Here is a 13,233-nt window from a genome sequence, read left to right as displayed (position 1 = left end):
CGAACAATTCTGCAGCATTAACTCAAAAATCACGTTTTTTGATTTATGCCGGTCTTGCAGCAAATGAGCGATATATATATATATGTATACGTTATTAATGTTCATATATCACAATATCACGAACCAGTTGTACAAAAAATTGAAGAAATAGCATTTTTAAGATGCTGCGGAAACAAATATATAATTAACTGTGAACAAAACAAGTGCATGCAAAAGTATATAGAACTTAACGAAGAATATTTTGGAAAACAACAAAGTGATTTTCGAGGCTTAAAATTTGTTTTTGTTCTATAATCCCGAAATATAAAAGACAACCTACTTAACTACGCATTTCCAACTTTTAAAAATTACAAATATCAACTGTAGAAGCTATGTTTGTTTTGCAATTTCTTTTACCCATATACGTAGAATACCTATTCAGAATCAAATACAAAACTTTCACTATTTTTCGATTCGATTACGCACTAAGAAATTTTTAATTTTTAAATAAATGTATATTTCAAAGGTGATAGTATTGTTTTCACTGATAAAAAGTAGTAAGAGTTGAAATACACATCCAGAAACGTGTTATTAAAAGTCCTATTTTGTTTGTTACCCTAGAAATCTAAAAAGAGGAAGATTTTTTCCGAGAGAAACTTTACTGAAATATTTTTCTGATTCCATTTGAAAACCCAAGAACGGTGCTGGATTGAAAAAATATGTAGTCGTAAAGGTATCAAAGTCTCCAGTCAGAAAACTTTACCTTGAATTGATAATATATTTTTTTGCCTGGAGTTTCAAGGGGTTATATACAGTTAGAAGGCCGAAAATAGCAAATTTTCTAGAATTTTGTCCGAAAATACTTTTAAATTTATTGATCCAAAAATGTATATACATATTGTGGCTAATATCCCGGAACTGCTCTCAAAGAGACGTTTTGAGGTGACCACTATATCTCTGAACTGAATCCATTAAAATTAAAAAAAAACCAAACAGATATTAAAATACAATTTTTCGACAAAACAGCGGTCTCTCCAAAAAAAAAAATTTAGCCAACATTTACAATTTGAGAATAATCGGTTTTCGGCTAATGTTAGACACGGACTTTAAAACCATTATTTTGAGAAAAACGTGTTTAAAGCCTTTTGAAATTTTTATATGTACATTAAAAAATCGATATTTTTTTAATTCTAACTGTATATAACTCTTTAAAACTATAGCGAAAACGTGCTTCTGGATGGCGTTTACTCTTCCGAAAAGCAATGAGGTTAGTCGTATACTTTTGAATCTAGCTGAATACAATTGAATAAAAATGTTACCCATAATTCTCGCACTGTTTGTGTATACTAAAAATGTTTAGTGTAAAAGTGTTTAGTATAATCCTTTTAAAAATGCAAATATCATCAGTTCTCATCGTCAAATATATTAAACTAGAATAAAATCTGAAGTACATTAAACCGGTAGTTTCAGACGCATTGTCAACAAATTCCCTTTTGATATCGCATACACACAACAGTACGGCAACTTGAGTAAAGTTTGAGTTGTATTTCCAGGCTGACATTGTTGGTGGTGTTAATGGTGGTTCCTAAATAGACGAAATTATCTACAACTTCAAAGTTATGACTGTCAACAGTGACGTGGGAGCCAAGTCGCGAGTGCGACGACTGTTTGTTTGATGACAGGAGCTATTTCGTCTTGCCCTCGTTCACCAGACCCATTTGCGTTGCTTCCTTTTCCAGCCTGGAGAAAGCCGAACAAACGGCGCGGGTGTTGTGGCCGATGATATAAACATCATCGGCATACACCAGCAGCTGTACACTCTTATAAAAGATTGTACCTGCTTGATTTTGTTCTGCAGCTCGAATAATTTTCTCCAGCAGCGGATTGAAGAAGTCGCACGATAGCGAGTCGCCTTGCCTGAAACCTCGTTTGGTATCGAACGGCTCGGAGAGGTCCTTCCCGATCCTGACGGAGCTTTTGGTGCTGCTCAACGTTAGTTTACACAGCCGTTTTAGCTTTGATGGGATACCAAATTCAGACATCGCAGCATAAAGGCAGCTCCTTTTCGTGCTGTCGAAAGCAGCTTTGAAATCGACGAATAGGTGGTGAGTGTCGATTCTCCTTTCACGGGTCTTTTCCAAGATTTGGCGCATGGTGAATATCTGGTCGGTTGTTGATTTACCAGGTCTGAAGCCACACTGATAAGGTCCAATCAGTTTGTTGAGGGTGGGCTGTAATCTTTTACATAATACGCTCGATAGAACTTTGTACGCGATGTTGAGGAGGCTTATTGGCGCAGATTGTGGAGTCTCCTTTTTTATGGATTGGGCATAGCACACTTAAATTGAAATCGTTGGGCATGCTTTCATCCGACCATATTTTACAAAGAAGCTGATGCATGCTCCTTATTAGTTCTTCACCGCCGTGAATGAATGAATAGCTCGGCCGGCAATCCATCGGCCCCTGCCGCTTTGTTGTTTTTCAGGCGGGCAATTGCTATTCGAACTTGGCCGGGCAATGGAACGTCTGCTCCATCGTCATCGATTAAGGTATCGGGTTCGCCTTCTCCTGGTGTTGTGCGTTCACTGCCATTCAGCAGGCTGCAGAAGTGTTCCCTCCATAATTTAAGTATGCTCTGGGCATCGGTGGCTAGATCATCTTGGGGGGTTCTACAAGAGTATGCTCCGGTCTTGAAACCTTTTGTAAGTCGCCGCATCTTTTCGTAGAATTTACGAGCATTACCCTTGTTGGCCAGCTTATCAAGCTGTTCGTACTCACGCATTTCGGCCTCTTTCTTCTTCTGTCTGCAAATGCGTCTCGCCTCCCTCTTCAACTCTCGATATCTATCCCATCCCGCACGTGTTGTGGTCGATCGTAACGTTGCGAGGTAGGCAGCCTGTTTTCTCTCCGCGGCGCCACGGCACTCCTCGTCGTACCAGCTGTTCTTTTGCACTTTCCGAAAACCAATAGGACAGCATTTCAAACTCCTTACGTACAGCTGCATACTAGCACAAGTAAATTAATCGCAGGAAAGTTTCCTACATTTCTTGAGAGCTGGACACTAAGCTTAAACTTTAAACGCATTTTTCTCGAAACTACTTTTTTTAGGTGGTTGACATGATATCTCAACTCCTACTGAACCGATTCCTTTAAAATTTGGTATATATCTTCTTTATACAATGCTCTATCGTGTCTGCCTTGGATTTCCAAAATTTTGATTTGAAGTATTTTTAAAAAATTCGAAAAGGTCGAAAAAATCGGATCAAAAAAATTTTTTTTGAAGTCGGCGCCATTTTGTTATTTATTTTATTTTTTTTGAAAATGGTCAACCCGGTAACCACATCCTTACTAATGAAAAATCTTCTTGTTCATTGGGTTTTAGATCTCTACAAGGGTTGAAATCACGTCAACCAGGACGCACCGTTTTCCTTAGGCCCGTATCTCGACGAATTTTGGTTTTTTTTCATGCAATTTTTTTTTATATTATTAAAATGTCAATAAAAAACATATAACAAAATGGATAGTAAAAATGTTTTTCATTTTTTATCTTAGTTTAAAAAATGCCTAAAATTCATACGTCTAGACCAGAATACCCCCTTAAAGTTTTACAAATGAATGCTTTTAATAGGTACTTTGTACTGCCTCCTTTATTTATGATAGTTGCAAAAATTCTGTTCGGAAGGCAATCATATAAGCGTTTTAAGTTGACCGATATCTCACTTCATGTAATTTTTCAATGTTGCTATAAGGGTCTTTCGATCATCGAAATCAATCATAAACTTTGCCGGACATCCACCCCAAACTTTTACCATTATAATAAGGTCAGGTGAATAAGGTGAAACTCTCATTTTGAGCTATAATCCAAGATTTAACTAACCTTGCGGTGTAGGTTGGAGTATTTCGCTGTTGATATGTCCAGGAAATGGGTCCAAAATATTGAGAAATAGCGGGAATGCAGACTTGAGTATGTTTGTGCGAATATGTAGTAATTTTTGACGCTGTCCAAACCACAACACACCTAAGGTCATGGAAATAATAACTAAACCCGTCGGGACCGTCGAAATTAAATTTTTTCATCCGAAAACACGACACACACAACTTTTTAGAACCTTTTTCGCAGTAAAAACACTTTTAATGTTTTACCACTTTTCGACTTTATTTTTGCAGCAGTCACTAGAATTAAAAGCTATTCTCAAAATATACTTGTATTGCCTTTCTGCTTCTGTGGCCGAAATTTGCATTTCTATTAATTATGGAAGCAATAGATGGCGCAAAAAGATCGCGTTCCAGAAAAGTTTTTATTTTGGCAACAGAAAGTGTATCTGATAGTCCCATATTACTAAAAATTCCAAAAATGTATTAAATTCTACAAAAACCGATTTCATTAATTTCGCCTAAACAGGCATTCTTAACAATCGCAATACAATATGCTTATTCTAGTGACGCAAATTCCAAAGGACATTTTTTGAGTTATTCATTAAAACACCGCTTACAAACAAAGCTTTGCATGCAGGGTATAATTTTTATTTTCATATCATTTCTTCAAAAAAGATTCGTCTTTAAAGCCAAGCTAAACCGAGTAATATTATACGTTATAATTATAGTTCGGCGCATGAATATAACATTAATAATGTTTTATAAAAGGGCATTAGAACTAAACTGGGAATATTAATCATTAAAAAACAAATCAAAGAAATGGTGCTTGAAAATCGTCGATAAAACCAGATAATTCAACTATGCAAAAGAATCATAAAAAAGTCATTGAGTGATAAAGAAATTACAGTGAACCAATAAACCTAGTTCTATTAAATTATGTCACGTTTATTTGTTTTAAAATTAATAAATTTTGTGGTTTTTTCATAAAAAAATGTTTATTATTTTTACACAAACAAAAAAATTTAATGCTAAAGCTTAAAATGCGCCAAATTCATATAAAAAAATTTACGTAAACCAATGATTATTTATATAAATCAAAAGTAATTACAATAGTTTTAGTTCTTTTTGGCCTACATTTTGTTGCTATTATTATCCCTAGACGTCGACGTGTGCTCCCCACTCGATTTGTAGTATTATTTAGGGATATTTTGACCCACTAAATCGATGATCCAGTTTTTTAACCTTATTTTGATGAAATTCGATGTTTTAGAATACGGTTTTCCAAAAAGTTCCAGATATTTTGAATAGGATTAATGCCTAGTGATTGCTGGACCGATGGAGTTATTTTTAATTCCACAACAACCCTGCACGTACAAGATAAGACGTGTGTTTTGGGTCGTTTTTCTGTTGTAAATAAAAGTGGCTGCCGATTTAAGCACACGATCGCAGTAGGCAGGCCAGTGCCATCTTTCATGAAGAATGGAAGAGAGTAAGGGCGGCTATCTCTTCAGTCTTCCTGAAGGTCATCAAAAGAAACTCCGGGCACCCCCAAAATGTGTCAGTGCAGGATGGTACCAGGGGCTGCATAAGCTAACAAGATGTGCCAATGAAGGGTCGGCTCTCTTATATAAGGAGGCAGTCTCTCAGGTGGGGAGAGGTGCGGAGGGGAGCCAGACTGGAGGCCGTGGAAAAAGTGGATCATCGACTTCGCCCTAGGGCTCGCGTTTGGTTGCCAGTCGAATCTGCTACTACGAATGGGAATGCGGAAATCCTCAGGTACTGCAACTCCTCACTACCCACACAGGACTGGAGGGTAATAAGGCTGTAGAGAATCGCGGAACCATACCGGCAAGCGCTGATACTGCTATGTGGGCAGTCCATCGGTCCTCTTAGCAAAACCAAGGTAGCTATGGGTTCGAAATGGTAGTGCTTAAAGTACTCCCGACAGATGCCAGAGCTGATGGCACCCAAGTTGCAATAACAACTCGAGCCTCTGGGAAGTAACGAGTTCTGGGGGCGGTTCGTCAATCGGCGACTCCGTCTTTAGCCTCAAACAATTGTTTGAGGAGGTGCGGGTCGAACACAACATTCGCACTGAATTAGCGCTTCTGGATGAGAGTCTGAAGGATGAAATTCCTCCAGATTAAGCTCTAACACGCGAAGGCGTCCTTCGCCAATTTACTGCTTCGTCTGGAGCAAGACGAAGACGATGTCATCCTGGTCCAGGAACCGTGGCTGACTAGTAAGCGAACCTCTGAATTGAGGACGAAGAGCCATAAGCTCCTGGCGATGCAGGTAGAAACGTATGATGGTCCGAAATGAATCAAAGAACGAAAACACTCCAGCTCTGAAAGCATTCGACGCAGTACCCGTCGGGGGGAGCAGGGGAAGAGGAAGACCACACCTCCGTTGGTAGGACCAAGTGGAGAAAGACCTGGCTTCACTTGGAATATACAATTGGCGCCACGTAGCGAAAAGAAGAAACGACTGGCGCACTGTTTTTAACTCGGCTATAATCGCGTAGGCGGTGTCTACGCCAGTAAAAAAGAATTTCAGCAAATCTTGGCTGAAGCGTCTTGAAAAGATACCGGCGTCATCATCGGTATCGACGCCAACTCGCGACACCCAATTTGGGGTAGGTCGGACAACAATAATAGAGGTGTGGGGGAGTGGCTTTTTGATATTATTGTTAGCGAAAATCTTTGAATCTGTAATAGGGGAAATTCTCCTACTTTCGTGACTGTAGGCAGGGAGGAGGTTCTTCACATCACCCTAACCTTACCCCGCTGATCTCAAACTGGAGGGTCCTCGGGTTTAGGAATACAAATTGGGAAGGGTACCGCAGGAGACTTCGACAAACTCTCTAACGCGCGCGGGGGTGGTGGACGGGTGGGTCAAAGTCTTCAGCTCAGCGTGCAATACTGCATTGGAGAGCTCTTGATGGAGCTGACGGCCTGCGCTCATCAGGATGTGTGGTGCACTAAAGTTCACTCCAACCACAACCATAGAAAACGACTTAACGCAATTTTGAACATAATGCCTGTGGACATCACAGGAAGGTGTAAAGCCGCGGAGGTGGCTATTAGATTCAGAGAATCTGGATTCTTAAACCAACGCGTATCTTCACACTCGGATATCTTCATACAATTTGACTGCATACCGGAGTCGCCAAACTGAACTCTGTGGCTCCTTCTCTGCCAATATACCGACAAGAGAGTTATGAGTGGAAAGAAACTATTGGAGTAGAGAGGCAGTGCGCTTCTTTACGGATGGGTGAAAGCTTGGAAAGAAGGTTGGTGGAGGGTTTACTGTCGGGAGCTCTTTATCAACTCCAGTTTCAGCCATCAAGGTAGCTGCTTAGAGAAGTAACCATTCACTAGGATAGCAGAGCGGCGATACTAGCCTTAAACTCATTTACAGTTCGTTCAGGGTTGGTCGAAGAGTGTCTAACGTCGCTATCATTAGTATCGAGTGTCTTTGTGATAAGACTGGTATGGGTACCGGGCCATAGCGGAATCGCAGCTAATTGCAAAGCTGATGAGATTGCAAGGAAAGGCACCCTAGAATCATTATGGGTAGAATGCATCTTCTTGCGTTCTACTACTGCATATCTGGTCCTCGCGGATGTTTGGCCAACGCTGAACCACTATCGGTACTTGCGCGGTCGGAAAAATCTTCTAGCCCAAGATTGATCGCAAGAGATCTCGTGATCTTTTACTCTCAGTAAGGCTAGCCTCTCCCTAGTTGAGGGGCTTTTAACAGACCATTGCTCTATTGGGGTACATGTTGTAAGACTGGGAATCTTACCATCTAGAAACATTTCAGCACATCCTTCTTGGCTGGCCCGCGTTTGGGAGGTCAAACCTTAGCCACTTGGAAGCGCATACCTTCAGACATCCTACCGAACTGGCGGTATTTGTTTTGGCGACTAAGCTATTTGCTAATCTGTAAGTTCGAACATAGGAGTTCTTATTTTCAATGGCTTCACAAAGGACTACACTTATCAGTCCACGTTCGATCTTTGATCAGCCATCTAATTCAACCTAACCTGACGGCTTAAGTTCAGGTGCATTTACATTTTATACTCCTGATATGACGTTTAAGGTTAAACGTCAACCATAGCATCAGAAACCAATTATAAGTATGTATGTATATTAGAGTGGGTCAATTTGTATGGAACAAAAAAAATGCACCAAGCGGCTATCAAAATCGTAAACTACGATGAATTCTAAGAAAACTTGCCCAAGAAACCATGGGTCTAAAATCAAAATGGAGCTTCCGGTTTTTAACGAGAAACTTTTCATTTTGTTTTTTTTTTTCAATAAATGAAATGGAAAATAGTAACAACTACTGGAGCCGAAAACATCAAGCAGTGACCGTACAGGTACTGCTACACCTTCTCATCAGCGTTCTTTTTGTGATGCATATCAAGTTGATCTTAAGATCTCTATATACTTGCAATTTTGAGAAAGTGCTCTACACAAATTTAAAACATTCGAAAATGTTATTGAATCTTTTAAGAAAACAAAAGTGGTTATGTCTGGATTTGTTCGAAAGAAAATTCCAAGAGCTTTAGAAGCTGTATAAATAACGGTCTAATTTTGATGTTTAGTTTAATGTTAAAAAAGTTTTTTATGAAATTGGCCATTAAATCATCAATACACAAGAAATGTAAAAGCTTATGGGTTTTGTAATTTTAAGAAATAAAACGTTGTGACCCTTAAAAATAAATTAGATATTTATAAAATAATGGTATTTAGATCGGGTTTGAAAAAGCTTCGGTGATCGGACGAGAACCGATGTATTCAGCGTGGTAGGGTCGTTGGCCGCTGTGGTCGGTGTGTGCATATGTTACCTATCCACCCATAAAAATTAAAATAATAATAAATAAAATTTAAAATTTTAATAGCTTTAATCTTCCGCGAAATCGTATTGCAGTTAACAATATCATTTTATATCTATATATTAAGCAAACACTTAACTGTTAAGGGCCAAACAAAATATAATACATTTCTAAAGTTCAGAATTAATTAGTTTTAAGGTCTTGTTTGCTGTTCATCCTAGATGTTGAGTTTCGATTTGCAACCGCGACTGCCATAACACCATCGCGATTTTTTCTATAGTTCGACGTGAAACGCTAGTCAGCAGTTGCACAAAGCGCTCGGTTCCTTGAATATGTGGAGGAATTTGTGGATCCGGAAGTGGAGGGTTGTCAAATTCTATGTATTCGAGCAAATGGTCATAGGGTATGTTTGCAGTGAAGGGCGGCTCCGACAAAATGCTGTTGTTATCTAAGTTTATCAACTCAACATAATCAGTGCAGTCAAAACTTATAGTTGGTTTTTTGTAAGCTCTTAATTTTGTTGGGTCGTAAAGTTTTTCATGATAGTATAAAATTTTTTTTATAGCCCTCTGGTGCACTTCCTTTCTGGCATCAAAAAGCATTGTTAGTAGAACATTTTCTGAATGTGCAAAATATGAGTTATTTTGAACAACATTATTTACAATTTCGCGCAGATCTTGTGGTAAATATTGTGTTGAACAAATATATTCACATATATTTAATAAATGCAAAGGAAAACAGTAACAACTACTAGAGTCGAAAACATAAAGCAGTGACCGTACAGAAAAATACCGTTATAAGGGAGGTGGCCGTAGTTTTTGCGCAATTTTCATCATTTTCATAATCTCACCTAACTAGGTACAATCTAAAATGTGTACCAAAATTAGACGAAATCGATAAAGTAGTTCCAGAGATTTACATATGCACTCCAAAGTGGGCGGTGACATGCCAAAATTTTCATATAGTCGGATTTCTGGCTGCAATACAACACCGAATACCAAACTCAAGATGTTTCCCTTCAAAGTTATTAAAATTTCAGATCTTTAGTGTTTTCAAAAATTACCGTTATATGGGAGGTGGGCGTGGTTATTATCCGATTTCGATCATTTTCCAGATATCCTTTAAGTAGGCATTGTGTAATATGTATACCAAATTTGAACGAAATCGGTGGGGTGGTTCCAGAGATATACATATGAACTCATAAGTGGGCAGTGCCACGCCCCCTATAAAAAATTTCTGTACTGTCGAATTTTCTGCTTAAATACAACATCACATACCAAATTTGAGCAAATTAGCTTCGATAGCTACAAAACAAGCAAACAATCGACAGTGGAATATGAATTGGATTTTTTTTTTTTTGCAAAATACAATATACGAAATTTTCTCGCTAAAAACCGGAAGCTCGATTTTCATTTTAGACCCATGGTTTTTTGGGCAAATTTTCTTAGAATTCATCGTAGTTTACGATTTTGATAACCGCTTTGTCAAGAAAAAAAATTGACCCACTCTAATGTATATACAGTGTCGGACAAAACTCATTGGAGTCTAACACATATTCCGTCATAACTTTTTACATAGAAGCATTAGAGGAATGATTTTTTTACAAAAGAAAGATCGCATATTCTACATTAAGAACCAATTCAATTATGATTTTCAAATTTTATGTAAAATGTTTAAATTATAACAGAAAGGGAAAAAATAAATATTCATAAGACATAACTCAATGGACTAACACTTTAATTGTCAAAATAACCACTTCCAATGAATTAATTTACCGTCATCTGGGAGAAAAAGAATTTTACAGGTACTTAGAATTATAAATCGTAGATCAGACTTATTCGAATTGTTTATTTTAATGAGAACGGATGAGTTGTGAAATATATAAACTTTTGCACATAATGCAACTGAAAATCGTTTTAGATAAAAATGGTTGGTAAAACATATTCAACTGAACTTAAATTATTAATTGTAAGCGAATTCACAAAAGGTGTACGCCAAACGAAGCTTTGCAAAAAATATTTTCTGGCGATATCAACTATTTCTGCTATTTTATGCAAGTACAAAGTTGAAGGAACCATTAAAAAACTTAATATTGGCGGACGTCCTAGAGTCACTTAAGTAAAGGATGACTTGAGAATAGTGGGCGAGTTTAAAAAGGATCCAAAGATACTAACAAGAACGTTGTAGATAGCATACAACTAAGAGTGAGTGCTGTGAAAAAACCATATATTTCCAAAATATCGACTATCAGGTTTGGAATTTGCGCAACTGCATATCAGTTGGTCTGTAGAGCAATGGAAGTCAGTACTGTTTTAAGATGAGTCCAAATTTAATTTGCAAAACTCAGATGGAATGACACGTGTACGAAGACCAACAGGAAAGCGTTTAACCCGTCGATATCTGCAAGGTACAGTAAAGCATGGTGGATGCAATAAATGGCTGGGGAGTACCTGACCTATTACAATTACTATTACAAAATAGATCTGAACATGGATAGCTTCCAAAATAAAAAGATACTGCAAACCCAAATATTACCACACGCTATCCAACAAATGTCGCCTGATTGGCAGTTTCAACATGACAATGACCCCAAACACACGTCTGAAGTTGTGAAGGATTGGCTTTTGGAAGAACAGGTTTATGTTGTGAGATGGCCCGCCCAGTCATTTTTGAAATGTACCCAAAAAAAATAAATCCCCAAACAGTAGGGAATGTGTTGAATAGTGCTGATTTTCATAAACGAATCGCACGTCGTAAGCCATACATGTAAGTAAGGTTAATAAAGAAAAGAGGTCGGCGGTTGTTAAACAATATTTAAACAAACTATATTGGTTTTGGGAAAACATTGTGTTCACCACGAATCAAAATTTAATATATTTGGTTCGAATGGATCACGAAAAGTGTGGAGAAAGATCTATGAAGATTCGCAAGGCAAAAATTTATTGCCAACGGTAAAGCACGGTAGGAGTAATGTTATGGTTTGGGGGTATATGGCTGCATCTGGAGTTGGACATTTCGCCTTTTTTAGTGATAATTATATGTATCTGAACATTTTAAGAAAAAAATTTAAATTTTAAGTGTGTTAAATCGGCTTTTAATAGCAGCAAAATCAATTTCCGGCAGGATACGGACCCTAAATACACATTGTATCTTGTACGTGCAGGGTTGTTATGGAAATAAAAATAACTCCATAGGTCACATAATCACTAGATATTAATCCTATTCACAATACCTGGAAATTTTTGAAAAATCGTATTCGAAAAGATCGAATTCCATCAAAATAAGGCAAAAATACTGGATCATCGACTTAGTGGGTCAAAATATGCGGAAATAATGTTAGAAATCGAGTGGGGAGCATGCATGTGCATCTAGGGACAATAATAGCAACAAAATGCATGCCAAAAACCGCTAAAACTATCGTAATTGCTTTTGATTTATATAAATATTCATTGGTGTACGTAAACTTTTTTGATATGAATTAGGCTCATTTTAAGCTTTAGCATTAATTTTTTTATTTGTGTAAAAAAAATATTTTGATATGCTTTATTTACATGCTTTACATGCTTTACATATCTTGAAATGGATGGAAAAAACCACAAAATTTAATCATTTTAAAACAAATAAACGTGTCGTAATTCAATAGAAATAGGTGTATATAAACTTTATTGGTCCACTGTATAATAAGGTTAGATAAAAAAAAGAAAATCAATATATGTTATTTTCATTTTGCCAATACCGCATACACACTAATAAAATATTTTCCAATCATATGAAGTAAAGTCAACCGGATATTCGAAGATCCTGATGTAAGTTATATGGTTAAGATGTTCTCTTATTTTCATTAAGATATCGAACATGTTGGCTGATATATGCACTATAATCTGTGGCTTAGAAATATGAGAAAAATGTCACGTATGTTGGTTGAAATCAGAACGCCACGAGATATGGGTTTCTATTCAAATGTGGACTTTATGACTTATTGGTATATCGATCAAACTTTTAGTAAATTTTAACAGTCACGTTATATGGGGAGTGGGGGTTGTTTTCCGATTCTATAAATTTTTACAGCTATGTAGGGGTGTTTAAGGAATTTGTACTGAGGTTTGGGAGATATGTACATACATTAAAAAAATTAGAGAGACATAATTTAGTGCTTTGTTATTGTTGACGCCGCCCCCGCCCAATGTCTTTTGCCACGTCTGTATCGGCAGAGCACTCTTTCTTTTCTTCTTTTTCGAAGTTTTAATTCGCGCGCAACTAAACAATTACTAAAAAGTTGCGCGCTCTCTCCTTTTGCGACATCTCAACGATACAGACGTAGGTAAGTGTTTGTCCAATTTATTATATTTAAAATATATGTATTATATAGAACCCTTTGTTTTATTTAATATTTCTGTGGAATCAATTTGCGCCGACCGTTTCCCCACGGCCAACCACAACTTTGGAACGAACGAGCACCGTGCTCCACCACCCGAATTATCATTGGTCCTTCGAGCCGGATAACAGGTAACAAGTGAATTTTATTTAAAGTGAAA

At 37.4% G+C, this 13,233-nt stretch overlaps 2 protein-coding genes across 7 annotated transcripts in view; both read right to left on the bottom strand.

Annotated features, from left to right (window-relative positions):
• The window catches only part of LOC125775367 (uncharacterized), a 915,975-nt gene that overhangs the window by 21,260 nt on the left and 881,482 nt on the right, over positions 1–13,233 (bottom strand). The window lies entirely within an intron of this gene.
• LOC105225273 (protein PALS2) overlaps positions 1–13,233 on the bottom strand; it is a 195,094-nt gene that overhangs the window by 142,834 nt on the left and 39,027 nt on the right. The gene's annotated exons all lie outside the window — the stretch shown is intronic.

The sequence above is a fragment of the Bactrocera dorsalis genome, chromosome 1 (genome assembly GCF_023373825.1).
Source record: "Bactrocera dorsalis isolate Fly_Bdor chromosome 1, ASM2337382v1, whole genome shotgun sequence".
NCBI classification, from domain to species: domain Eukaryota; kingdom Metazoa; phylum Arthropoda; class Insecta; order Diptera; family Tephritidae; genus Bactrocera; species Bactrocera dorsalis.
This window is presented reverse-complemented; position numbering and strand designations above follow the sequence as displayed.